General features: G+C 34.7%; 1 long non-coding RNA gene across 1 annotated transcript in view; it reads right to left on the reverse strand.

Annotated features, from left to right (window-relative positions):
* The window catches only part of LOC122217012, a 94,123-nt gene extending 78,552 nt beyond the window's left edge, over window positions 1-15,571 (reverse strand). The window contains exons 1-2 of the long non-coding RNA XR_006201252.1: window positions 15,480-15,571; window positions 8,439-8,632 (exon numbers count right to left, since the gene is read on the reverse strand). This is a non-coding gene — a long non-coding RNA (uncharacterized LOC122217012). The remainder of the gene's footprint in view (window positions 1-8,438; window positions 8,633-15,479) is intronic.
* Window positions 15,572-27,918: the final 12,347 nt, after the last annotated feature.

The following is a 27,918-nucleotide window of genomic DNA, read 5'->3' on the forward strand; positions in this document are numbered from 1 at the left end:
CTGTCCTGGCAGTGTTTCTAAATTTAGGTTTGTGTGGTATTGCCTTATAATTAGACTGAAGGTATTTACTTTTTTGTTTCGTTTGTTTTTGAGGTTTGTTGTTTGTTGCAAGACTTCTACAGAGGAGAAGTGCCCTGCTCACTACATGATATCAAGGAGTACATGGAGTCAACATGACTTACTACTGGCAATGGTTAAGGTGATGCATTCAGGTTTCTCTACTATAAAGTTATTATTTTTCCTTTTCTGCACTCTATTCATTAGAAATTAGCAACTGAGTCCAGCCCATATTCAAAGGCAGGTGAATTAAATGCAGAATATATTTTAAAGCAATGTTTTAAAAACATCTATTTTCTTGGGGTGACTATGTGGCTCAGTCAGTTGAGTGTCGGACTCTTGATTTGGTTCAGGTAATGATCCTGGGCCGTGGATTGAGCTCCACACTGGGGTCTGTGCTGAGAGTGAAGCCTACTTAAGATTCTCTCTTTCTCTTTCTCTCTCTCTCTCTCTCTCTCTCTTTTCCTCCTTCCCTGCTCATTCTTTCTCTACAATAAAATTAAAAAAAATAAAATATTTATTTTCTCTATGGCTTCTTTTTTTAATTTTTTTAACGTTTATTCATTTTTTGATAGAGACAGAACGTGAGTGAGGGAAGGGCAGAGAGAGAGGGAGACACGGAATCTGAAGCAGGCTCCAGGCTCTGAGCTGTCAGCACAGAGCTCGATGCAGGGCTCGAAATCACGGACCATGAGATCATGACCTCGGCTGAAGTCGGCCACTTAACCAACTGAGCCACCCAGGCGCCCCTCTCTATGGCTTCTGAATGGTGTCTCTCTTGGTTGACAACGTGTAGCATCCTCATTGTATATGAGTTTTTGCCTCTGAAGGGTGAGGCCTAGCCATGAGGGGCTCACAATATATTTCACACATGCCCTAATAGTTAAAGTTTGGTGCCATTTCTACAGCCATTTTTGCATGGTGTGATAATAGGGATAACAGACAGAGAATGACTACCTTCTTACTTTTTTTTTTTTAAGTTTATTTATTTATTTTGAAAGAAAGAGAGAAAGTGTGAGCAGGGAGGGACAGAGAGAGAGGGAAAGAGAATTCCAAGCTGAAATGACAGTGCAGAGTCTGAAGTGGGGTTCAAATTCATGAACCATTAGGTCATGACCTGAACCAAAATCAAGAGTCAGACACTTAACCAACTGAGCCACTCAAATACCCCTCCTTTTAACTTTTATAAATAAAAATATTGGTTCATTCTGGGGACTGTAATATTAATGCTTCTATTTCTTTTTAACCTTTTGGTATTCATGAAATTTTCTTCAATATAAACGAGGGGCTTTCATAACAGCAAAAAGTGATGCTATGTAAAAACAAATGAAACAATGGGTTTATGCAAGGAATATATACTAATGGACGTGTAGCCTGAAGGTAGACTAGAGAAGAAACATCAATCTTAAACATTTTTTCTATGACTAAACATATGGACTGGTTTTGGTGGTGCTGGTTGTCTGATACTCTTTTCTAAACTTTTTACATTCCGTCCAGTTGTCCAGGTTTGCTCTCATTGCTACCATTCATAGCAGGGTGAAGGATTAGTGGGTGCCAATTATAAAATAAAAAAATTTCCAAAGGAAATAAAACTTGTGAAGTGGATGGATCCTCAAATTATGCTGCTTTTTACTTAATAAATGTGTCTTGAGGTCAGTCTCTTTTCTTCATCTTGTTTTATGTCACAGAATTATTTCAGAGCATCACTGCCTACCACTTTGCAATAGTCTGGTGGCTTCTGTCATTACTTACTGCCCAGATAGGACAACTACACATTGTGGTCAGGTTGAACTGCCTATTATACGTCCTATGGTGTGTTGAACGGTAGGTCCTCCAAGAGATATGACTACATCCCAGAACCCATGAATGTAACATTATTTAGGAAAAAAGATTCTTGGCAAATGTAATTAAGGATCTTGAGATGACATAATCTTGGATTATCCAGGTAGTCCCTAAATCCAATGACAAAAATCTTTATAAGAGAAACACAGAAACATACAGAGAAGAGAAAAAGGCCATGCAAAGATGGAAGCAGAGACTGGAATTATGCAACCATGAGTAAACAATGCTTGGAGCTACCAGAAGCTAGAAGAAGCAAGGAAGGATTTTCTCTGAGACTTCAGAGGGAGTGTGCCCCTGCCAGCACCTTGATTTCAGACTTCTGGCCTGTAGAATTGTGAAAAAAATAAATTCCTGCTTTTTATTTATTTATTTATTTATTTATTTTTAAGTTTACTTATTTATTTTGAGAGAGAGAGAGAGAGAGAGTGTGACAGTTAGCGGGGGAGGGGCAGAGAGAGGATGAGATAGAATCCCAAACAGGCTCTGTGCTATCAGCATAAAGCTTAATGCAGGTCTTGAACTCACAAACTGTGAGATCATGACCTAAGCCAACACCAAGAGGCAGACCCTTAACTGACTTAGCCACGCAGGCGCCAAAAATTCTTGTTGTTGTTAAGCCACAAGTTAATGAAAATTTGTTATAACAGTCCTAGAAAATTAATATATTTTCGAATTATAAGCTCTTGTTAGATCCTTATGATCTAAGACTGCTTTTCAAACTTGGGAACTCACAAACTCTAGGAATATTTCTATAGGCCCCTGAAGTCTAAGAACCCTATTTTGAGAAATGTATCAAATTCATGTCATCATTTGATTTTGAATTCGTTGGGTATTTCCTATGTACCAGACACTGTGGTAGTCTTAGACAGTATATCAGAAACAAGACTGGTATAATCTCTACTCTTCTCAAATTCATATATTCATGGGCAGAATGAGTAATATAATTCTAGATGGTCATAGAGACTATAAATAAAGCATAGGCTGATGGGATAGAATTTAAACAGAGTGCCAGACACTTCTAATTTCAAATGAGTGATCAAAATCTCTTTGAGGAGATGACTCTCAAACAAGAAATGGATAACATGAAGCAGCCACCCAAGCAAAGTGAGAGAATAGCATTCTAGATGGAGAGTGGTGTGAGATTACAAGAGAAACATATTTGGGGCTCTCCTGGGATTCTGGAGAGCCTTGTAGGCACCGAGGAAGAGTACAGACATTAGTCTGGTACAAGGGGCCATCATCAGTGGGTTTTAAATGGAGAGTTATATGAGGTGATGCCCTTATAAATAATAAAATAACTCTGACTCCTCTGTGGAAAATTGATGTAAACTCCTCAATGAAAGCATAAAGAAGGAAGTAGGAAAATGAATTGGTTTCTCAGAGATGAGAAAAAGTGGAAGTATAAAGAACTGGAAAAATCTTGGAGGTACAACTAATAGAACCTTTTGATGGGCTGGATGTAAAAACTTGGAAACGGGAAAAAACAGGCCTCACAAATCTGGATGAGCGATGTAGAAAAAGGGTATGGAAGAATAGATTTGAGAGGAAGGAAATTAAGAGTTCTGTTTTAGACATGTTAAGTTTGAAATACTATTAGACATTTAAGTAAAAATGACGTGTTGACATTTGGACGAAAGTTCATTGAAGATGTAAGGACTACTGGGAGTCATTAGCATAGGGATGATGGTTAAAGACATGTGGCTGGAGTAACTGAACTTCAGAGAAGACAGACAAGGATAAGGAAGGAGAAGGGAAGAGAGGAAAGTAAAGAAGAGAAGAGGAGAAGGTGAGCCCTAGGCAATACTCACATTTAAATTCTTGCAGATGAAGAGACCCTTATTGTAAGAGAAAGTCTGGAGAATACAATCTCCAAAGAGAAGAAAGTGTTTCATTATGGGGTGATTTTTCAACTCTACTGTTTGCTGTTGGAAGTCTGTGTGAGGTGAAGAACAGAGTGTTAATTTGGTAATGTAAAGGTAATTGGTGATTTTCACAAAACAGTCATAGTAGAATTATGAGTATGGAAGTATGGAAGACCAATTAGAATATATTTACAATAGAAAGAGAAGTGATCCAAAAATAAACTCAAAATGGATAAAGGACCTGAATGTGAGACAGGAAACCATCAAAACCTTAGAGGAGAAAGCAGGAAAAGACCTCTCTGACCTCAGCCGTAGCAATCTCTTACTCGGCACATCCCCAAAGGCAAGGGAATTAAAAGCAAAAGTGAATTACTGGGACCTTATGAAGATAAAAAGCTTCTGCACAGCAAAGGAAACAACCAACAAAACTAAAAGGCAACCAACGGAATGGGAAAAGATATTTGCAAATGACACATCGGACAAAGGGCTAGTATCCAAAATCTATAAAGAGCTCATCAAACTCCACACCCGAAAAACAAATAACCCAGTGAAGAAATGGGCAGAAAACATGAATAGACACTTCTCTAAAGAAGACATCCGGATGGCCAACAGGCACATGAAAAGATGTTCAACGTCGCTCCTTATCAGGGAAATACAAATCAAAACCACACTCAGATACCACCTCACGCCAGTCAGAGTGGCCAAAATGAAGAAATCAGGAGACTATAGATGCTGGAGAGGATGTGGAGAAACAGGAACCCTCTTGCACTGTTGGTGGGAATGCAAATTGGTGCAGCCGCTCTGGAAAGCAGTGTGGAGGTTCCTCAGAAAATTAAAAATAGACCTACCCTATGACCCAGCAATAGCACTGCTAGGAATTTATCCAAGGGATACAGGAGTACTGATGCATAGGGGCACCTGTACCCCAATGTTTATAGCGGCACTCTCAACAATAGCCAAATTATGGAAAGAACCTAAATGTCCATCAACTGATGAATGGATAAAGAAATTGTGGTTTATATACACAATGGAATACTACGTGGCAATGAGAAAAAATGAAATATGGCCTTTTGTAGCAACATGGATGGAACTGGAGAGTGTGATGCTAAGTGAAATAAGCCATACAGAGAAAGACAGATACCATATGGTTTCACTCTTATGTGGATCCTGAGAAACATAACAGAAACCCATGGGGGAGGGGAAGGGAAAAAAAAAAAAAAAAAGAGGTTAGAGTGGGAGAGAGCCAAAGCATAAGAGACTGTTAAAAACTGAGAACAAACTGAGGGTTGATGGGGGGTGGGAGGGAGGGCAGGGTGGGAGGGAGGGCAGGGTGGGTGATGGGTATTGAGGAGGGCACCTTTTGGGATGAGCACTGGGTGTTGTATGGAAACCAATTTGACAGTAAATTTCATATATTAAAAAATAAAAAAAAAGAAAAAAAAAAAAAAAGAAAGAGAAGTGATCAAATGGAGACAGGAACTAGGTATTATCATTGGAGATTTTTTTTTTCTAGAATGTAAACAGAGGGAGTACAATATGTAGAGGAGTATAAAGGGCCATGGGTGGGATTTTATAAGATAAGAGACAAAACATCATATTTGTGTACAGATGGAAATAAGTAAAATGAAAGGAAGAAATTGGTGAATGTAGAATCTGGGGAAAAAAGTTACTTGCAGTAGGGGAGTCCTTGGGGAGCAAGACAGGGTGATATTCCAGGCACACAGAAAGGATTTAGCCCATGAGAGAAGGAAAGGAAAGGAAAGGAAAGGAAAGGAAAGGAAAGGAAAGGAAAGGGAAGGGAAGGGAAGGGAAGGGAAGGGAAGGGAAGGGAAGGGAAGGGAAGGGAAGGGAAGGGAAGGGAAGGAAAAAGTCGTAGGACAGAAACAGGTAGGCTGCTAGCAATTGTGTTAGCATTTTAAGTGGTGATTAAATGAGTCAAAATATCTTTTTGTTAATTTTAGGTAATTACATAAATGTAAAAAGTTATTTTTTTTTCCTTTGGATGCTGGTGATTTCTCTCTCTCTCCCTTTTTTCCCCTCAGTTTACACACAGTGTAGTCTTGGCTTCAGGAGTAGAATCCAGTGATTGATCACATATAACACCCAGTGCTCATCCCAACAAATGCCCTCCTTAATACCCATCACCAATTTAACCTACTCCACCAACCTTCAGTTTGTTCTCTATATTTACGAGTCTCATGTTTTGCCTCCCTCTCTGTTTTTATTTTATTTTTCCTTCCCTTCCCCTCTGTTAATCTGTTAAAATTTCTCAAATCCCACATATGAGTGAAATCATATGTCTTTCTCTGGACTGACTTATTTTGCTTAGCATAGTACCCTCCAGTTCCATGCACGTTGTTGCATGCAAATGGCAAGATATCATTCTTTTTCATTGCCAAATAGTATTCTATTGTATGTATTTACCATATCTTCTTAATCCATTCATCAGTAGATGGACATTTCAGCTTCTGCCATAATTTGGCTATTGTTGCCATAGCACCAGAATTCTTCACAGAGTTAGAACAAACAATCCTAAAATTTGTATGGAACCACAAAAGACCTCAAATAACCAAAGTAATGTTGAAAAAGAAAACCAAAGCTGGAGGCATCACAATCCTGGACTTTAACCTGTATTACAAAGCTGTAATTATCAAGACTGTATGGTATTGGCACAAAAACAAACACAGAACAATAGAATAGAATAGAGAACCCAGAAATGGACTCACAAATTTATGGCCAACTAATCTTTGACATAGCAGGAAAGAGTATCCAATTAATAAAACAAACAAACAAACAAACAAACAAACAGTCTCTTCAGCAAATGGTGCTGGGAGAACTGAAGAGCCACATGCAGAAGAATGAACCTGGACCACTTTTTTACACCATACACAAAAATAAATTCAAAGTGGATGAAAGACCTAAATGTGAGCCTGGAAACCCATCAAAATCCTACAGGAGCAAACAGGCAGCAGCAACTTTGACCTTGACCGTGGTCACAGCAACTTCTTACTTGACATGTCTCCAGAGATAAGGGAAATAAAAACAAAAATGAACTACTGGGACCTCATCAAGATAAAAAGCTTCTACAGAGCAAAACAAACAACAAAACTAAAAGGCAAACGATGGAATAGGAAAAGATCTTTGCAAATGACACATCAAATAAAGGGTTAGTGTCCAAAATCTATTAAGAACTTACCAAACTCAACCCCCCCCCCAAAAAAAATAATCTGGTAAAGAAACGAGCAGAAGACATGAATAGACACTTTTCCAATGTAAAAAGTTAATTTTTAAAAACCTCTTTACAATCTGAACACCTGAGAATGTATCAGCAGACTTAGTTTGATATATACTAGCCTACAAAATGAAGCCCAAATTTTAATCTTAACTCCTTTGAACACATGAGGATAATTTGCTAAATATGTGTATACATCATCTTTTTTTTGGCTTTAGAAGGAAAGTCTGCCTCATTAAAAAGCTTTTGTCAACACTGTAATATTCTTCAGCTAAAGTCTAAACTGTAAGAGGTTTTACTTGGAGTATACACCTCTTTAACCTTGTTTTGTTTTGTTTTGTTTTGTTTTTTCATATAACTTTTGTTTAGGGTCTCAAATTCTGTGCCAGATTTTTGGTCAAGTTGTTTCCATTAAAAGATACTGATTTTAAAAACTAGTAACTTAAAACTGCCACACAGACCGCACACGAATGGTCCACTAAACATTCTCCTTCCCTTCTGATGACTTTAGGATGGCACTGTTACCATTAACCAGTCTTATACTATTCAATTTAAGTGGATAAATTGACACAAACAGTTCTGAGACCATTTTCCCACTACTGACTAAGACTGGGGTGGCAGGCATTGGGGACAATATTCATTTAGCCGTCTGAGCTTTCTGGGCAGACTTGGTGACCTTGCCAGCTCCAGCTGCCTTCTTATCTTCTGCTTTGATGACAGCCACGGCAACAGTCTGTCTCATGTCACAAAAAAACAGCCCAGAGGAGGAGAGTCCAAAGGGACAATGGGAGTTAACAGTTTCATATTACAGATTTTTTTCTCCGTTTATACCAACTCTAGCAGGTTGTTAGTAATTCGGCCTATTGTTTCATCATTCATAATTCTGAACTATCCTATATTGGTCTAAACAAGATTTAGTCTTCCCACACCTGGCTGAATGAACCTTTTGTCTACATGGAATGCTATATTAGGGTCACCGTTCTCTTCTCATTCTCAGCACAGTGACTCAGTTCATCAAATGCCAAAAGGTTGCTGGGAAATTGAAGACATATAAATATATACTATCATAGAAATCATATTTTCTACTTTCTACACATAATATGATAATAATGTAATTCAGAAGAAAGAGCATATTTTTAGCTTACAAAGGGTCTGAACCAAAGTTCATTGAAGAGGTGAAATCCTATCTGAGCAGAACAATAAAGGACGTTAGCCATCCTTGGTAAAGAGTGAGGTAAAGAACCAGCCAAAGAGAGAAACTTGCATGATTAAAAGAATATATACCATCCCTGAGTTTGACAGCAGCATAGGGTTAATGAAAGCAGGGGAAGAGTATAAAATTAATTTGTAAATGTAAATTCTGACCTGGTTAGGAGATGACCTGGCTTTGAAAGATAGGTCAAAACTTGACCATATAAATCTGAAATTAATAGATAACCACTTACATTTTAAAGACAGGAGGTGCGAGGTGTAACATGATAAGACCTGTGCTTTTGAAAGATGGATGAGGGAGCTGCGTGTCTGGAGACAAAGCTGAAAGGCTGCGAGTAGTAATTGCTGTCAACCTTGCTCTGGAAGCGCAGGTTAAACTAGACACGTGTCCATGGCCAATGTCTCTTCTGTTTCCATCAGGCTTCTTCTAAAATTAAACAATTTAAACAAATTTAAAAAGTCACAAATAAAACAAGTTCAGAAATTTTATTGACTCCTTAAAATTCCACAAATAGGGAGAGCGATGACCTTACTTTTTGCAGAGACTTTCCCCAAACCTTGCCAAAGTGGAAAGCTTCAAAATATTCTAATCACTTGATAAAAGCACAAAATTTGCTACTCAGAAAAGGGTCAGTATTTTACAGCTAGGATAGATTCTAATAACATCAGCTAAATAGCTTCCAGTGGCCAAAACATTGTTTTGAATGCTTTTAACCTATCTGACTTATTTTAATAGAAAAGATGACCATTTTATTTCTTTACTTATTAATTCATTAGGATACTCATCCATTTAAGTTTTTATTGTGTTGCTTGTCTTTTCTTCTAAATGACCTTAGTTATATATCCATGTCTATATTTATCTGCCTAAAATGAACATGGCAACATAGGACAGCATAAGGCTTACTTAAGGGACATTATAAAGATGGGGACAGACTTATCAGAATGTAGAATGTTACATGGTACACAACTCTACCTAACTTTCCCTATTCAAGAGATTCTTCATTCTCGTAAGAATCTAAATATGAAGATTTAAAGTAAATACGGGCATTTTTCTTACTTTTTTTTTAAGAGAGGGTATTGTTTGATTTCACACATGTAATTAAAAATTGATTAGAGGGGGCATGTGGGTGGCTCAGTAGGTTAAGTATCCGACTTCGGCTCAGGTCATGATCTTTCCGTTCCCGAGTTCAAGCCTCACGTCAGGCTTTGTGCTTTCAGCTCAGAGCCTGAAGCCCATTTCAGTGTCTCCCTCTCTCTCTGCCCCTCCCCCACTCACCCTCTGTCTCTTTCTCTCTCTCAAAAATAAATAAAAATTTTTAAAAAATGTTAAAAAGCTGACTAGAGGAAATAAAATGGGACTTATGCTGTATTATATATGATTTAAAATGATTATATCAACATTTTCAATGCATCATGATTACAAATAAATATTTAAAAATAATAAAGTATAATGTAAAGTTAAGTTTAATTTAAAATGTTTACTAAATTTGGTTCATCTTTAATCATAAGTGATAATCCCAGTATAATCCAAGGTACTCATTGTTTATTGTTTTCTACACTTAGAAGGAATGAAAGAAAATTTTCTACATTCATAGTAACTAGCTCAGTTTTTTAGGAAACCAGGAGAGAAAATAAATGTAATTTAGCTATTAGGATTTCAGAAAAAAATAGACATTAAGGCAAAATACATTTTTAGGGTCACTACATAAAAGATCAGTGTGTAAATGCACCCAAAGATATGACAATTATGATTGCATTTGTCTCTAATAAGCTAGCCTTGAATTATATAAATCAAAAAATGTATAGAATTTCTGACAAGTTTAGGTAAATCTAATATAGAGGGAGAGTTCAATATCTTTCTATTAATCAGTGAAGAGGCAAATAGAAACTCCCTCCAAAATTAAAGGTATTATTTGAATAGTAAAAATGATACGTTTATTCTAATGGAGATACACAGGTTTCTGTGCTCTCAAATTAGAGTAACCACATTTTTTTGAGTGCATAGAGGCACATTTACAAAATTTATCATTTCACTCAGCTACAGATAAGGTAACAATAAATATCAAAGTGTAGATATCATATAGATCATGTTCTTTCAGGATAATACACTTCAGTTAAAAATGTAAAAGAAACAACAGTAACACAAGATGAATAAATATTTTCATATATTTGAAAATTTAAAAAAACTCATCTAAACACTTTATAGCGAAAGAAGTTGACATAATGCAAATTTAAAATAACTTAGAACTAACTAAAAAATAATCATACTGTACATCAAAATGCAGAAACAATGTTTAGAAAGAAATACATAGCCTTAAATCTTAAACTAGAAAAGAAAAACAGTTGGAAAAGAATGAACTTACTTATAAAAGGAACGCCAAATAAATCCCAAATTAGAAAGAACGATGGGAGCAAATCAGAGAACTAGAAACACTTGCACACATTTACCATGCGTTTCAAGGCAAGACTGTTCACAGCACTGTCTATAATAACAACAGCTGCGAAGAGCACAAATGCTAATCAGAAGAAGAATATACACATATAGAAGTGCCTGGGTGGCTCAGTCAGTTAAGCATCTGAATGCTGATTTCAGCTCAGGTCACAATATCATGGTTCATAAGATCAAGGCCCATGTAGGGCTCTGTGCTAACAGTGCAGAGCCTGCTTGGGATTCTGTCTCCCTCTCTCTCTCTGCCCCTTCCCTGCTTGCTCTCTCTCTCTCTCAAGATAAATAGATAAACTTAAAAAAAAACAAACAAAGAGAATACACACGTTATAGTCATATTGGAATATTAAACAACAGTAAAAATGAATGAAAAAAATCTACATGCAAGAAACTGTATATCTCCTGGTAGTTAACCTGTCACATAGGATGAGCTGGAGTAACCAAAAGAAAAGAAAAAAAGAAGTCCCGGAAGACGATTTGTAGTGTGCTCTACGGTAAAACTCTAAAACAAGCATTGTACTTTTAAATTAAACTTTCTATTTTGAGATAATTGTAGATTCACATACAATTGCAAGAAACAATACAGAGAAATCTTGTGCACCCTTTATGCAGTTACTCCCAACAGTAATATCTTGCAAAACTATAGCATATTACCACAACCAGGATTTTAACATTGACTCAAACCACCAAACTTATTCAGATTTCCCAAGTTTACTTTGTATTTATTTTTGTGGGCATATTTAGTTCTATGCAACTCTATCATATGTGTAGGTCTGTGAATCGATTGTTCAGTTATATAGAGTAATTTTATCTCTTTTTAAATTGTTTTTTAATGTTTATTTAATTTTGAGACAGAGAGAGAGAGAGAGCGAGCGAGCAGGAGCAGGGGAGGGGCAGAGAGAGACGGAGACACAGAATCCAAAGCAGGTTCCAGGCTGCAAGCTGTCAGCACAGAGCCCAATGCGGGGCTCGAACTCATGAACTGCGAGATCATGACCTGAGTGGAAGTCGGCCGCTTAACCAACTGAGCCACCCAGGGGCCCCTAGAGTCATTCTATCCTAAGGATCCCTCAGGGTGCCCTTGTATAACCACGCTTCCCCAACATTATCCCTAACCTCTGGTAACTACTGACCTGTTCCACATTTCCATAGTTTTGTTATTTCAAGAATCTTATATAAATGAGATTTTACAGTATGTAACATTTGGGGACTGGCTTTTTTCTCTCATTACAACTCTGCTGGTGCACTCATGCCACCACCTGGATCAGTCATTTTTCCATTTTATTGCTGAGTAGTATTGCGTGGTATGGATGTACCACAGCTTGTTCCACTGTCCACCCACTGAAAGCCATCTGGGTGGTTTTTAGTTTTCAGCTATTATGAATAAAGCGGCCATTCTTCATGTACAGGGGTTTGTTTGTTTGTTTGTTTGAATGAATGTAAGTTTCCATTTCTCTGGGATAAATGCCAAAGTGTTCAATAACTGTGTTACATGTAATTACATGTTTAATATTATGAGAAGATGTCGAACCATTTTCCAAAGCCAGTGTACAATTCCACACTTGCACCACCAGTGTACGAGTGATCAGTTTCTCTGCATCCTTGTCAGTATTTGTTATTGTCACTATTTCTTGTTTTAGCCATTCTGAGAGATGTGTAAAGAGATCTTACTGTGGTTTTAATTTGCATTTTCCTAATGGCTAATGATATTGAAAACCTCTTCATATGCCAGATATTCTGTCCTATTTTTTTCTACAAGTTTCATGATTGTATATTTTACACTTAATTTCTTTTACCCATTTTGAGGTCATTTTGTATAAGGTGTGAGGTTTAAGTCGTAGTTTATTTTTATTTGTTTGCTTATGGATGTACAAGTGCTTCTGCATCATTTGTTGAAAAAAGCCCAGGGATAATGTCAAAGATTGGGTTCTCTGGAAAACAGAATCTGAGAAGATTTCTGTGTAGAAAGTGAAGGAAGAGGAGAGATTGGACTGAGTAAAATACACTCTTATAAAAAGGCCTAAGCAGGCCTCACACTTGGACCAATGATGACAGTGTGTCATATATGAAAAATCAATACAAAAAGTCAAATATAACTTAGATAACGAACTTGTGATCGTTCCTATGGACAAATGTTAGCTTCAGAAGCTGAAATATCCCATTGCCAGATGAACTGTTCCTCCAATACACCCGGTCTGGGAGTCTGTTTCCTATGCCTCATGTTTCCTCTCACCTTAATATCAAATGAAAGGGTTTTCACCCATTCCAAAGATCTATTCACATCTTTGCCGTTCTTATCCTCTGAGAAACAATGAAGAAACATACAATATAATCAGATATGTGGCTCTCAGAAATTAATCAAACAAAGCAATGTATGATTTCAAAGCTTTAAACTTTAGTATTATTTTCTTGCTTTTTAAAAAGAGAAATCATGGGGCGCCTGGGTGGCTCAGTTGGTTAAGGGTCCAACTTCAGCTCAGGTCATTATCTCAAGGTCCGTAAATTCAAGCCCAGCGTCGGGCTCTGTGCTGACAGCTTGGAGCCTGGAGTCTGCTTGGGATTCTGTGTCTCCCTGTCTCTCTGCTCCTCCCCAGCTTGCTCTCTCTCTCTCTCTCTCTTAAATTTAAATAAAAACATTTAGAAAAAATTAAAAAGAGGAATCATTATAACATTCTTGTTTCTTAAACATGAATTCAGGAAAAATGTACGTGAGGCAATCATTGAAAATTTAAGTAACTGAGCCTCCCGCAGGCAATTTCCATTCCCAGTCTGATTCAGTGATTTCCATTTCCAGTCAACTTCACTAGAGCGGAAGCCTGTGAACTGTCATGTATTTGCTAACAGCAGTTCTCTCTTGGAAAAAAAATCATTTGTTCTCTCTGAAGTGTGACTCTTTAGGCAGAGGATGCTGTGAGTGTTTACTTTGTGGTGTTTGAAGTTTCTTCTCAGCTTGAATTTCCCTTTACTCAAACACAAGTATGTAGGACATCGGGTGAAGGGCAGGGAATGGTGAAGGAATAAAGGTCAGGTTTCTGTGCAGGCACAATTTCGATACAGAACTCATATTCACTCGTTTCCAATTCTATACCTAGACTTGTCCAGAAACCCATGTACTCTGTGCTCGAATTTCTGACTTTTCATTCTTTAAAGTCCTTTTATGATTTGCAGACATGCTGAGAGTGATTTGAATGTAAAAGAGGGTTCAGGGTTATTGTTTCTGCAGTTGCTTTGTTAGTCTGTAAAGCGTGTCTCCCTGAACTTTGATTGTAGCACCAGTCAGGTTCTCCCCAAGCACACGCATGATGCTGTTTGCCATTCCACTACATGACATAGGATGGTAACAGCCAAAATTGTTCACAGCCTCCATCTTTGAAGTTACCCCAGTGCAAAAAAATATTGCAGTTGAGAGATTTACATAAATATTACATTTATAATAATGCAGGTTTGATTATTTCCCTTTAGAGGAAATATTTATTTCTAAATGCTGCTACGTATTTTTTTATATACAAAATGGCTGGTCACAATTTTCTCCTCTGGTTTAGAGCTTAGAAGAGAAAATGAGATTTTTGAATAGGGAATCTGGCATTTCTCATTAAATTCTCATTACACTAAGTAATAGGTGTGATTATTGCCATTGTACAAATGAAGATAGGCTGTGAGATGCTAGGTTATTTGAGGGATAAAAGAGACTGATACGGTTGCTAGTTTGGAACTAATTTTCTGTCCCATTACACCTAAATTTTGCCAATTTTTTCTGAGTGACTCAGATTTTAACAGGGGTTCAAACAAACAAACATAACCATCACAGTTTGGTTGCATGATAAAATGTTTAGAAAATCTAGAGTAATCTATGTTGCTCAAATTTATTTATGGCAATACTTCTCAAAATTTTTAATTGTATCATACAATATGATATGAACCACCCACCCCCAAAAGATGTAGGATTTCCTTCTGTAACTTAAAACATTTCAAGGAAATGTCATTCAAAGGTACAAAATTTTAGAAGGGTGTTGCCTCTAAAGTATATATGCCTCTCAATGAAGTGGTCTTTGAAAAAAAAACTCTAGCTCATTTTCAAAAGCAGGGAGTCCCAAAATTGCTTTTTCCACAAGGTATAAAGATACATTTACTTTGGAGTGACTGCAAATATGTGCTGAGGGTTGCATGTATTTTGTTCTCAATATTTTCTTAAAACCACAGGAAGGGATTAGGTTTTACATATTCCTCATATCCTCACATCTTTGAAGGAAGACAAAGGTATCAGGGTATGCTATGATTTATTTTCAAGGGAATTTCTATTTGCATTTTATAAGTATTTTTGTTTTGGTATATAGGATTCTCTAGAGTATATATACCAAGAAGACTAGAAAAGACTTCAGAATATGGCAAGGTCTTTGATAAAAGAAAGACAAATTATCCCCCATACTGCTTTCCATACTACTGGCCAAAATACATATTAATTGGACTTTGCCAATAATACCTTGTTTCTTTTCACCCTCCACACTTTCCACCCTCTACCACATACCTACACACAAACACCCAACATGCACATACTCACAGACAATCCTAATATGCAAAACAGAAGTAAAATGTGGATTATGACAGTATGGATAGAATGCTTTGAGACCTCTAGTCTTGAGCATTTTAAAGGAAGCTGCTACACATTTTTAAAAATCATTTTTAAATACTTCATTCTATTTGATTAAATAATATTTATCAAATTTCTACTATGTTTCAGGATTTATAGCACAAATAAGGAGGCCAAGCATGGAGAAGGTAGATAATATCCCAGTAGATATGGGGCTTAGAGTCAAGTGTGGACACTGACCTGGAAAGTGAAGTGTGAAGTACATTAAGAAGGAAGAAGTTCTGCTTCAGATTCTGTGTCTCCCTGTCTCTCTGCCCCTCCCCTGCTCTGCTCTGTCTCTGTGAAAAAGAAATAAACGTTAAAAAATTAAAAAAAAAAAAAAGAAGGAAGAGGTTTGGCGTAAAAAGTCATTAGATTAAATCATGAGGAATTAAACTTGTCTAGTGACGAGAGGCTTCCTTAAAGAATTGAGTCTTACATGAGAGGATAAATAAGAATAGGGTAAGGATGAAGGAGTGATAGGATCCCATAAAAATATATCCCCCTGCAAAAACAAAACAAAACAAAACAAAAAAAAAAAAAAAACAATGAATTCTGTAAATAATGCTTGAAATCTGAAATGAAGTTAGAAGATATATAGCATAAAGATCAAAGATAAAATGACATGAGATAAGTTTGGAGGTATAAGAAATATAGTGTGGATAGTTGTGTAGGGATTTTGGATATTTTAAGACAAAATGAAGCTACCTCATGATTTTAAGAATGGCAATGACAAGGTTAGATTTGTATTTTCACAAAGATTCCTCTGGTTTCTGGGCCAAGAATGAATGAATCAGAGAGGACAAGTATAGACACGGAGTGAATGACCAAAAACCTTCACAGAGGTAAGCAAGCCTTTGAACTTCATTAATGATGGTGTAAGAAGGAATATTATTAATATCCCAAACATATTTCTGAGATATGAAGAACAACTTGATGAATGATTAGATATGGACTATGAGGAAAAATGAAAAATCAAGGATTACATCCAGATATCAAGTTTGACTAGCTTGGAGGTGGTGGTCCCTTTTGCAGTGAAAAGGAACACTGGAACAGAAATATGCCTCTTTGAGATGATGAGTTTGTTTGGTTAATATGTTGACCTAAACATTAACCTATGTTTAACCAGAGCTTATTGAACTAATGAGAAAGTGTAGTGGTGACTGGGGCTCCCTCACCTCTTCCCAGTGGCACTATTCCCCAGCCCCTCATTTTACAGAGAGTGTTCAATTTAGGACTGTTGTGGCCATTTCGATCATCTTTGAAGCACTGTTCATTCTGAATTGGATTCTAATATTGAGTGTGATACACAAGCACACAACTGCTTGTCATTCATGAGTGCTGACATTCCCCCCAAAAGTATCAGGTAAAACCTGGTGTGTCTAAGCAAATATTTAAGAAAACTCATCACTCCTTGGGGTGCCTGGGTGGCTAAGTTGGTTAAGCTTACGACTTCAGCTCAGGTCATGATCTCACAGTTCGTGGGTTTGAGCCCCACGTTGGGCTCTGTGCTGACAGCTCAAAGCCTGGAGCCTGCTTCGGATTCTGTGTCTCCCTCTCTCTCTGCCCCTTCCTGTTCATGGCTCATTCTCTCCCTCTCTCTCTCTCTCTCTCTCTCTCTCTCTCAAAAATAAATAAATGTTAAAAAGAATTTAAAACAAGAAAACTCATCACTCCATTTGTCTCAACACAATATTACTTGATATACTGGTAAACTTGATATCCTAAGTCTAAAACAATCAAACTGAGAATTTTTTTTTCTGTTTTGCATTTTAATTTTCTTCTTTTCTTAAAAATTGAATTTAGTATTATTTTCTTTCTGAAAACACCAGATAACTTAGCAGCCATAGGTACAGATTTAATTTCAACTGAAGTTCCAAGGTCACCAATCATGATAGTGATAAATATCCATATACTGTTTCAAATAACTTGGGGTCCCTTGTTTTCATTTATAAATTCAAATTGAATTTGAATATAAGCAGATTTGCTAAATTTGTCTATTTGGACTCTAATCTCATAATATGCCTCAAGATTAGATTTTAGTTCTTAGTAGTTTCACCAACTTTTCCCTTTGGAAGTTAGGAAAGCAGTTACCTCTAAGACAAGACTGGAATTAGTGTGTAATTCTTGGAATAAGAAATGGCAATCACATCTCTGTAGGAGATCTAGTTCCTTATGTCAACTTCAGAGCTTTCTGCCTTATATCTAAAGCTTCTGTGGTTAACGAACAGTAGTTCTTTATACAAGGTCAACGAAACTCTGATTTGAAAGTTGCAGAGACTCATAGTGAAAAACTTAAAAGGAGAGTAAACAAAATGAATGGAAAGAATTTTTAGAGATTGATTAGCTCTTATTTTTGGTCTTTTCTCTCCAAAGTTTAAGATATATTTACTTTATCAAATAAAAGATAGCAGTAGAAACACTAAGGGAAATCTAACATTAGAGGAAAGGCTTTGGAATAAAAGAAGACAAAAAGAAAAAAAAAGCTTTTAAATAAATTCTATGGTTTTACTACCATACTATTATATTCCAGTCCATAAAGTATATGTCATGTTTGAAAAAAGTGTCAACCATTGGAGCATTTAATACACAATGTAAACTTGGCTTCACTCTGTCCTGGAACAGACTGCACTCGTATGGAGCCAAATTTCAGATCCAAGTACAACTGGAAAATTAGGACTTTAGTCTTGCAGCAAAGGCACACCATGAAGTCAGTTTAATTGCCTGCCATAGTTGCTGTTTCTGTAACCATGTCAACAAAACATAAACAATAGGAGATATAACTCTTTAGGGTGTTTAGCCCATCAAGCTACCAAAATTGTATGGAAAATTGTATGGAAAGGAAGTACTCTAGCAAAGGAACCCAGGGTGGAAGAAGAATCTCAGAGAAAGCAGCTATTTTCTGGCAGAGACTAACTGTTTGCTTAGATTTCTCATTCAGAAGGACCTTTGGAGTTCTACCATCCACTGACTTCATCTGTATGGAGTATTTAACCTTGGATGGTAGAGTGCCTTCTAAATTTCTTGCCCATTGCAAAGTAAGTTTCTTAAAAAAATCATCCCCTTGTATATGTGTCGTGTAAATTCTCAAGGATAGACACTACTTGTTTACCAAACAGACCAATCAACATTAGTGGGATTTTGCAGAATAAAAGTAGAAACTTGAAAATTTATAATTGGGGCAATTTTCATTCATTGTTTTAGCTATTTTTTTTTTTTTTAAGTATCAAAAGTTGGTACGCAAAGTTGTTTTCTAATGTATCAAAGTCTTATATTAAAGAGTGCGGTCACTAACCATATGTCGTCTCATCACTCAGACAACTTCTCCAGAGGCAAGAATTTTGTTTCTTGGTAATTATTTCCACATTTCTAACTAAAATATGCTTACATTGTTTTTAGTGATTAGCAATTTAGCATTTTTATCTATGGACTTCTGTGAAGCGAGATGGAGACAGATCTCTTTCTTCAACCTGTCTCTTCCCACCCTCTCAACATAAGTATGTAACTACTGATTTATTGAATTAAACAGTGTTTGCATCATCATAACTATATGCTACTGTTCACTATAGCACCAAGAACTGTACTTTTAATTGTACAAACTTGTTTTCCTTAAGTCAACAGTTCCTTCTTTTTCTCTTGTCTTTCTCTCCCTTTCTTCTCCCTTCTGCCATCCTTTCTCTTTTTTCTAATGTCTCTGTATGGAATCACCACCAAATCACCAACAATAATCATCAACAAATCACTTCTCAAATTATCTATTTACTAAGTCTCTTATTTTCCTGGAGCTTGTTCTTCGTCCCTAAGCTAAAAACTACCCTGGATATTTTAGAAATCTACCTGATTGCTGGTCACCCTAAAGCTTCTTTCTCTTCATTCTCCTGGGTTATCTTTCTCTATCTTAGTTTACATTACTACTTCTTTTAATCACTCATTAAAAAGGAGTGCATGGGGACAATATTTTGGGGTCCTTACATATCTGAAATATGTCTCTGTGTATTGTATACACTTCAGTCAAAATATCTAGTTATTTTTTTTTTCGGAATTGTTAAGGCAGTTTTTTGATATGTGTCATTTACCTACTTTAAAAAATAATTTTATCAAATATGTATGCATCTGTAAATAATATATTGTTAAGTTTTGTCATTTTTGAATTTTAAAAAGAAGAATAATAGGAATTATTTTGCAGCTAACTCTTTTCTCTCAGTCCTATTTTTGAGATTCATACATATTGGTCCATATAACTTAGAGTTTTACATTTTTTTTATTGAGGTATGATAATTCTAGTATATGGGTATTCCAAAATGTATTTATCCCTACTAGTATTCAAAGGTTAAATGGATTGGTTTTTGTCATCATAAACCATGCTACTATGTCTATAATGTTACAATAATGCTGTAAAGATCTATTGTTAGTGTTTCAAGAATATGTAAAGGAATGGAATCCTGGGACCATATGATAAGTACATATTCAACTTTACTAGGTAATGTGATACTATTTCCAAAGTGGTGGTAAAATGTAGATCCCCATGGGTAGTTCATGTTAATCCATGTCCTTGCTGATACTTGGTTTTGTCCAACTTTAAAATTTGTCCCAATCAGTTCTACGTGAAGTGATACCTTATTTTGGTTTTACTTTGTAGTTACCCAATATCTAATGTAGTTTGGCATCTCTTCATGTTCCTACACATTTTGCATATCCTGTTCTGAGGAAGACATTGATGTCTTCTGTGAATTTCATTATTAATTTTTCTATTTCTTATTTATAGTGAGTTCTTTATTTTGAATATAAAACATTTTGCCAACTGAATGTATTGCAAATTTATTCTCCCAGGTGTAACTTGTCTTTTCACTCTCTTTATGCTGTTGTTTGATAATATATATATATATATATATATATATATATATATATATATATATTTAATGTATCTTAATTATACTGCATGCAGTTAATAATTTAAATGTTTCTTTATTGTTCACATTTATAATTTCTTTCCAAGAAATCCTTTCTTATCCAAAGGTTAAGAGTAGGATAAGTTATTTTCCAAAGGGCTTAATTTTTTTCTGTTACAATTATATTTGTGATCCATTTAGAACTGACTTTATTAATAATATGACATCATTTGAGTTACCTTAATAGAAAGAATAATATGTGTGCTTTCTATTTCTTTTTCCTTTTTTTAATTTTAATTTTCAAAATTTTTTAAATGTTTATTCTTGAGAGAGAGACACAGAGAGAGACAGAGACAGAGAGAGTCACGAGCAGGGGTCAGGTGGGGGGGCGGCAGAGTGAGAGGGAGACACGGTATCCAAAGCAGGATCCAGGCTCTGAGCTGTCAGCACAGCCCGACACAGGGCTCAAACCCACAAACCATGAGATCATGATCTGAACTACGAGATCATGACCTGAGCTGAAGTCAGATATTAACCTGCTGAGCCACCCAGGCGTCCCCTATTTCTTTTGCAACCAACATAGTCTGTTACATGCATTTTTATTATTGTAGCATTGTTGAACATTCATTTTCGTTACTGTATAGCATTTTATTGTGTGAATAAACCAAAATTTATTTATCCATTCTACTCTTGGTGGGTACTTTGGTAGTTTTTTGCTATTAGGTACAGATCTTAATAGAAGGATCCTAACACACGTCTATTTCTGAGTATTCTCATCCCTCAGGGTATATACAGTAGAGTAGAATTGTTGGATTATCGGGAAATATACATCTTATACATGTAACAGCCAATTTTCCCATAGAGATTATACAAAATCACCTTCTTACTAACAATAGAGTTTTGGTTCCTTACATGCTCACAAATACTTGGTATTTTCAGATCTTGTTATTCTAGCAATTTTGATAGGTAGTATTATCTCAGTGTGATTTAAATTTGCATGTCTTGGTAAATAATGATGAACATCTTTTCATGTTTACCAACATTTGGGCATCCTTTTGTGAAATGTCTTTGGCCCATATTTCTATTTTAGAGTCTATCTTTTTCACATTCTTTTAAGAGTTTATTCAGTATTCTAAATCCAAATTCTTTGTTAGATACATGTATTGCATTTTACCCTCTGTTGTGGCCTTCCTTTTCACTTTCTTACGGGTGTCTTTTGGTTAATAGAATTTCTAAAATTAATAAAATTCAATCTACAATTTCTTTTTGATAAGCACATATTATGTTATTTTTAAGAAATCTTTACCATTCCCATTTGATGATTTACCTATTATTTAAAAAAAAAAAAGTCTTCAAATCAACTAGGGTTGATTTTTTTTTTCATAAATGATGTGAGGTAGAGATGTAAATACCTTTATTATATGAATAGTTAACTGAGCACCACTTATTAAAAAGATCAAGCTATCATTTTTCTCATAGTATTTCAGTGTTGCTTTTGTATATTCTATTTCTTAACTGTTCTACTCCATTGCTAAGTTTTTCTACCTTGGCCGAATACCATACCATCATCACCTCTGGTATTGGTAAATCTTCCACATTTATTCTTCAAAATTGGCTTTGTTTTTCTTTGTTCTTTGGGTTTCTGTATAAATTTTAGAACTATTTTCTCATTGTCTGCCACAGAAAAAGCTGAAATTGTCACTAGAATTTAGAAAAATATATACGTTGATTTGATGGAGAATTGCCATATTTTCTTCCAATCAATGAATATGATATATCTTTCCATTTATATACATTTAAAACATGCCCTTTAATAATGTTTCATAGATTTGAGTGTAGCAGTCTTGTGCATCTAGAGATATATTTATTCCCAGCTTATTTGATATTTTTATTCTATGTAAATTACGTTTTTTATTTTTGTTTCCTTTTTTATTTTTGATGGTACATAAAAAACAATTAGATATTCCCACCAACAGTGCAAGAGGGTTCCCGTTTCTCCACATCCTCTCCAGCATCTATAGTCTCCTGATTTGTTCATTTTGGCCACTCTGACTGGCGTGAGGTGATATCTGAGTGTGGTTTTGATTTGTATTTCCCTGATAAGGAGCGACGTTGAACATCTTTTCATGTGCCTGTTGGCCATCCGGATGTCTTCTTTAGAGAAGTGTCTATTCATGTTTTCTGCCCATTTCTTCACTGGGTTATTTGTTTTTTGGGTGTGGAGTTCGGTGAGCTCTTTATAGATTTTGGATACTAGCCCTTTGTCTGATATGTCATTTGCAAATATCTTTTCCCATTCCGTTGGTTGCCTTTTAGTTTTGTTGGTTGTTTTCTTTGTTGTGCAGAAGCTTTTTATCTTCATAAGGTCCCAGTAATTCATTTTTGCTTTTAATTCCCTTGCCTTTGGGGATGTGCCGAGTAAGAGATTGCTACGGCTGAGGTCAGAGATGGGTATTGAGGAGGGCACTTTTTGGGATGAGCACTGGGTGTTGTATGGAAACCAATTTGACAATAAATTTCATATATTGAAAAAAAAAACAATTAGATATTATATTTTGACTTGTACATAAGACAAAAAGTTAAATTTTCTTATTAATTCTATTAGTTAATTCTACTAGCCTCCCCTAGATTTTCTAGGTTCATAATAAGATTGCCTTCAGATAATGACAATTTCTTTCTTTCTAATCTATATGGTTCATTTCTTATACTTGTCTTACGGTTATAGCCAGCATCTCCAAAATAATGATGAATGGAAATCGTGATAGTAGTCAATTGTGAATTGTCTTTTTATTTTTCCAAACTCAGGGTGAACATTTTCAATATTTCTCATTGAGTAGAATGCTTGCTATAAGTTTTTGGTAGATATTAAGGAAGTTCCTTTCTAATCGACAGAGACTGATCTGTCATTCCTTTCTCTTAAGATTCTTCACAAGTTTTAGAATTGAGCTAAACTAGTCCTTTAAAATAGTTAGGGGGGGTTGTCTCTTTTTCTTATATAGAGGAGATTTTTCAAAATCTGTCTATATTCACCCATAAAATTGTGGAAGATTTCACAGGCAAAAACCATACAAAACCATGGGTTTTTCATTGTGGGAAGGTATAAAAATGGTTTGAATTACTTTAGCAGAAAGAATAATATTCATATTTTCTATTTATCGTTCAACCAACATTGGTAAATTGTATTTTTTGAAAAAAAAGTGTCAATTTTATCTAAATTAAATTTAATCACATAAAGTTGTTCATAATATTTTTCTTGTTTATTTTAGTTATCTGTAGAATCTGCATTCTTGATATTGGTAACCTTTTGTTCTCGGCTTATACTTTGATCAGTCTTACTTACAGCTTATTGTTCTTTCCAGGATCATCTTTTGGCTCTATTGATTTTCTTTTTTGAATATTTATTTTCTATTTTACTGATTTCTGTCATCATCTTTATAATTTCTTTGCTTTCCCATCTTTGAATTTTATTTTTAATTGACATATAATATTGTGTTAGTTTGAGTTACACGACATGATTCAATATTTCTATATATTGCAAAATGATCACCACAGTGTCTAGTTGACATATGTCACCAAACATAATAACATTTTTGTGTATGATGAGGAAATTTAAGATCTAGTTTTCTAGAAACTTTTAAATAGCAACAGCCATATATTACATCCTCATGAGTTATTTAATAACTGGAAGTTTGTACATTTTGTTCTCCTTCACTCATTTTGCCCCCTCCCACTACCACCACCTCTGGCAACCACCAATCTGTTCTCTGTATCCGTAAACTTCTTTTTTTTAATTGCATGTATAAGTGAAATTGTATGGTATTTGTTTTTTTTCTGATGACTTATTTCACATAGCATAGTGCCCTTAAGTTCCATCCATGTTCTTGCAAATTGTTTTTTTTTACTAGTTTCTTGAAATAGAATTTTGAATTACTGATTTTTAATATTTCCTCCTTTTAACATATTTATTTAAAGCATATATTTGTGACTGTAGAGGTCACAAATTTTCTAAATTTCACTAAGTTAGTGTTTTTCTATTATCTTATTTTTTTATTAATTTCTAATTAATTCCATTGTTATCATTCATTAAGATTTTCTCTATTGCCCCAAACATGGTGCATCCTATTATATATTCACTTGCAAATATGGTAACTTGCACGTGCACCTGAAAAAATATATGTGAATTGTGTTGCTGTTGTATGTAATATTCTTCATAAATCCATTAGACCAAGTTTTCAAAATTTTTTGTTTAGATCTTGTATATTCTTGTGAATATTTTTTTTCTATTTGTTCCATTAACTATTGAGGGGAGTTTACTAAAGTCTTTCTCTATGTTTGCTGACTTGTCTATTTCTCTTTTAGTTTTGTCAATTTTCTATGCTTTAGTTCTATTTTGTGTGATTTAGGCCTAAAATTATGTTATCATCCAGTTGTACTAATCCTTTTCATTATAACTCTCTTTATTTTGCCCAAAGTCTATTTTGTCTAATATTTCTACAGCTTCATCAGCTTTATTTTTGTTAGTATTTGTGTTGTATGTTTCTATTCCTTTTATATTCAACCTCTTTAGGTCCTTATATTATAAAAGTGACTTTTGATGAATCATGGAGTCAGGCTTTGTTTTGTTTATTCTAATCTGACAATCATAGACTAATACTAAGAATAGTCAATTTATCTTAAATGTAAATACTGACATACATGTATTTATACTTATCTTCTTACTATTGTTCTATTGTTTCTAATTTAGTTTATCTGTTTTGTTACTCTTTCTCCTGTTTTTGCTTTATTTTTGATTAATCAAGTAATTTATTACTTACTTTCTATTCCATTAATATTTAATTTTTGTTCTTTTAGTGATTACCCTAAAAATGATAACATGCATTCTTGTTCTGAGGGCTTGTAGTATTAGAGGTTCCTAGTATCTGTTTTTCAATAAGAATATAATAACAAAAGTAGTTTCACATAAACTTGTTTTTTATCTTGTGTTAGGAATATTTCATTAACATTTGGATTTATTAGATGCAAACTTCACATCTAAATTTCCTTTGAGTCAGATCTTGCCATAGTACCCAAATATCACATTTACGATTTCATATAATTGTTTTTCTTACACTTAGAGCCCATTATTAAACAATAAACAGACTTCTATTTTGCGATAGTGATTTCTTACCATAATTTAAATAACATCGTGTAGAACTGCAATTATTGGATGAAGTCAACACTCTTTCTTATTTGTGTAAGAAAATTAAAGTTTTCCACTCTAATCCTGCCTGATATAGTGAAATAAAATGCTGAGTCAGCCTTTAGGATTTATATTAATTTAAACAGAACCAATATTTGTTTCATAATTTTTATTTAATTCTCTAAATTCACACACTTCCTACAAAATAAATATTTCTCACCATAAAGTAGTCCTAATGACATAACATGTTCCACATTCTTAGAAAAATAGCCTAAAAATACAGCAAGAGTAAACAGCCATAAATAAATAAAATAAAAATGATATAAATTGTTTCTTTAACCTATCCAGCACAATAAAAGTTAAAATCCCTGGTTAGGCTCAGTCAACACACTTAAATATCTTTAAATATTTGAAAAGTACATTCTATATCTTAATGATCATTCAAATGTTCTGTAGCTGCCTTCAAATACAACAATGTAGATGCCTAATTTAAGAAATATGATAAGCTCAGTTTATATAATATTTAATATTTATTTTAATTATTTACATCTCATGAAATCACGTTTTTGAAATGTCATATAACTATATCAAGACTAAGTATATTGATGAGTTATATAAATGAAAATATATGGAAATGTTTGTTTATCATTTCCATTTTTAAGAAAAATAATCTTGACCAGATATTTTCAGACAAAATAAAAATTTTCAAACAAAAAAAGTCATCTCAATATTTTGTCTGAAAATTGAGAAAGGTATCATTGCAGTTTTTGTTTCTTGCTCCTTTCTCAAAGAGATATATTTAAATAGTGATATAATATGAGCCTCCTGTATTTGGTAGCTTTGCCTAAGGCTCAAGTAGAAATGAACATAATATGACAAGATGGCATGACTTAAACTATGAAGCTGTGTCCCTAGCAAATGCAATGGTAAATAAATAAGTTCTATTAGTCTTATGTTATTGCTTTTTATTTTTTATCAAACAAATAACTCTCCTTCAGGTAGAAGCATTAGGATATATTGGACTTTTTTTTCCTATGACTACTTTCTGGATGCTATAGAGCTGTATAGCCTTATTTATTTATTTATTTATTTATTTATTTATTTTAAGGACAATATTACAATTTAAATCAGCTTAGAAATTGTTAGTGTTGGGGCACCTGGGTGGCTCAATAAATTAAGCATCTGACTTCAGCTCAGGTCATGATCTCACAGTTTGTGAGTTCAAGCCCCACGTCAGGCTCTGTGCTGACAGCTCAGAGCCTGGAGCCTGCTTCAGATTCTCTGTCTCCCTCTCTCTCTCTCTCTCTGCCACTCCTTGCTTGTGCTCTCTCTCTCTCTCTCTCTCTCTCTCTCTTAAAAGTAAATAAATAAACTTAAAAAAAAAGAAAATTGTTAGTGTTGATAAATTATCTTAGAATTCAGAAATCAAATATGGGCTCACATGGCATTTCAAAAAAGTAACCAAATTAACCAAATTTTTCTTTTTTCCTTTTTATGAAGGCCTGACTACAGTTAAAGTTTGAAGAAGCACAAAAATTTTAACATTGTGACTGTTAGCAGGCAATTTGTGAACAAATAAAAAATATACCTTAATGAGACATATGTAGTTATGATATCCAGATGTGTAATGCATAATATTGTCAGTATCCATAAAGTTATAATGTATGATTTATTGAAAATGCTAAAATAAAAAATGTCTGGATGTAGTGCCTCTAGTCACCACTGACGTTTGCTTTTATCCTTAGATTTAGGTTTCTACTCTCATAATTCAAAAGAAATTCACCATTTTATTGCCAAACTCATTAGTGTTTCTGGAGTCCCGTTTCTTCATTTCTCTGTAGGATCTCACTTTATTGAACACTTATTTTATCTCCTCTGCTTTTAAGATTTAATAATTCATCTTATTTTCTTGTCTTTATATAGTGCCTCTCTCTTCACCTCCTTCTCAAGTTCTTTTCTCTACCTAGATTCCAAAATATGAATAAGACACTAAAATTTTGTCTTTGCTCATATTCCCTTATTTCTTTTTTCTTGAGAAATAGCTTACTCTTGAGAACCACCTAAGATCCTCAGGATCAATTCTTCTCTGTTCTATGTGTTCTCTCTCAGCTCTTGCCAAGAATCTCTATATGGATATTCTCTTAAGAATCTTATAAACCTAATTCATCTGCCACTCTTAAAATTGTAAAATTCTTGTTCTTCCTTCTCCTACTAACTAATGTCATCTGAACAAATATGAACCCTGGAAATTCAAACTCACCATGGTCCTTTCCCCAGTGGTTCATGTTTAGTAAGCCCCGATTTCTGTTAATTTTTTTATTGCAAATTTCACTCACCAGTGATTCCTTTTCATTTACATTCCTCCATATTTGTTTAAATACTTGAGACAATTTGTTTGAACCTTTGCAATTGTCTGTTGTTTGCTCCTAAATGTTCTAATCTCTACACTTCAATAGTTGTTCCATATGATGGCATTTCTAATAATGTCATTTCTTCTTCAAAAACACTTTAGAAGCTTCCAGGTACATATTGAGTAAGTAAATAAGATCTTTTACTCCTTGTACTCCTTGCA

The sequence above is a fragment of the Panthera leo genome, chromosome B1 (genome assembly GCF_018350215.1).
Source record: "Panthera leo isolate Ple1 chromosome B1, P.leo_Ple1_pat1.1, whole genome shotgun sequence".
Taxonomy (NCBI): Eukaryota; Metazoa; Chordata; class Mammalia; order Carnivora; family Felidae; genus Panthera; species Panthera leo.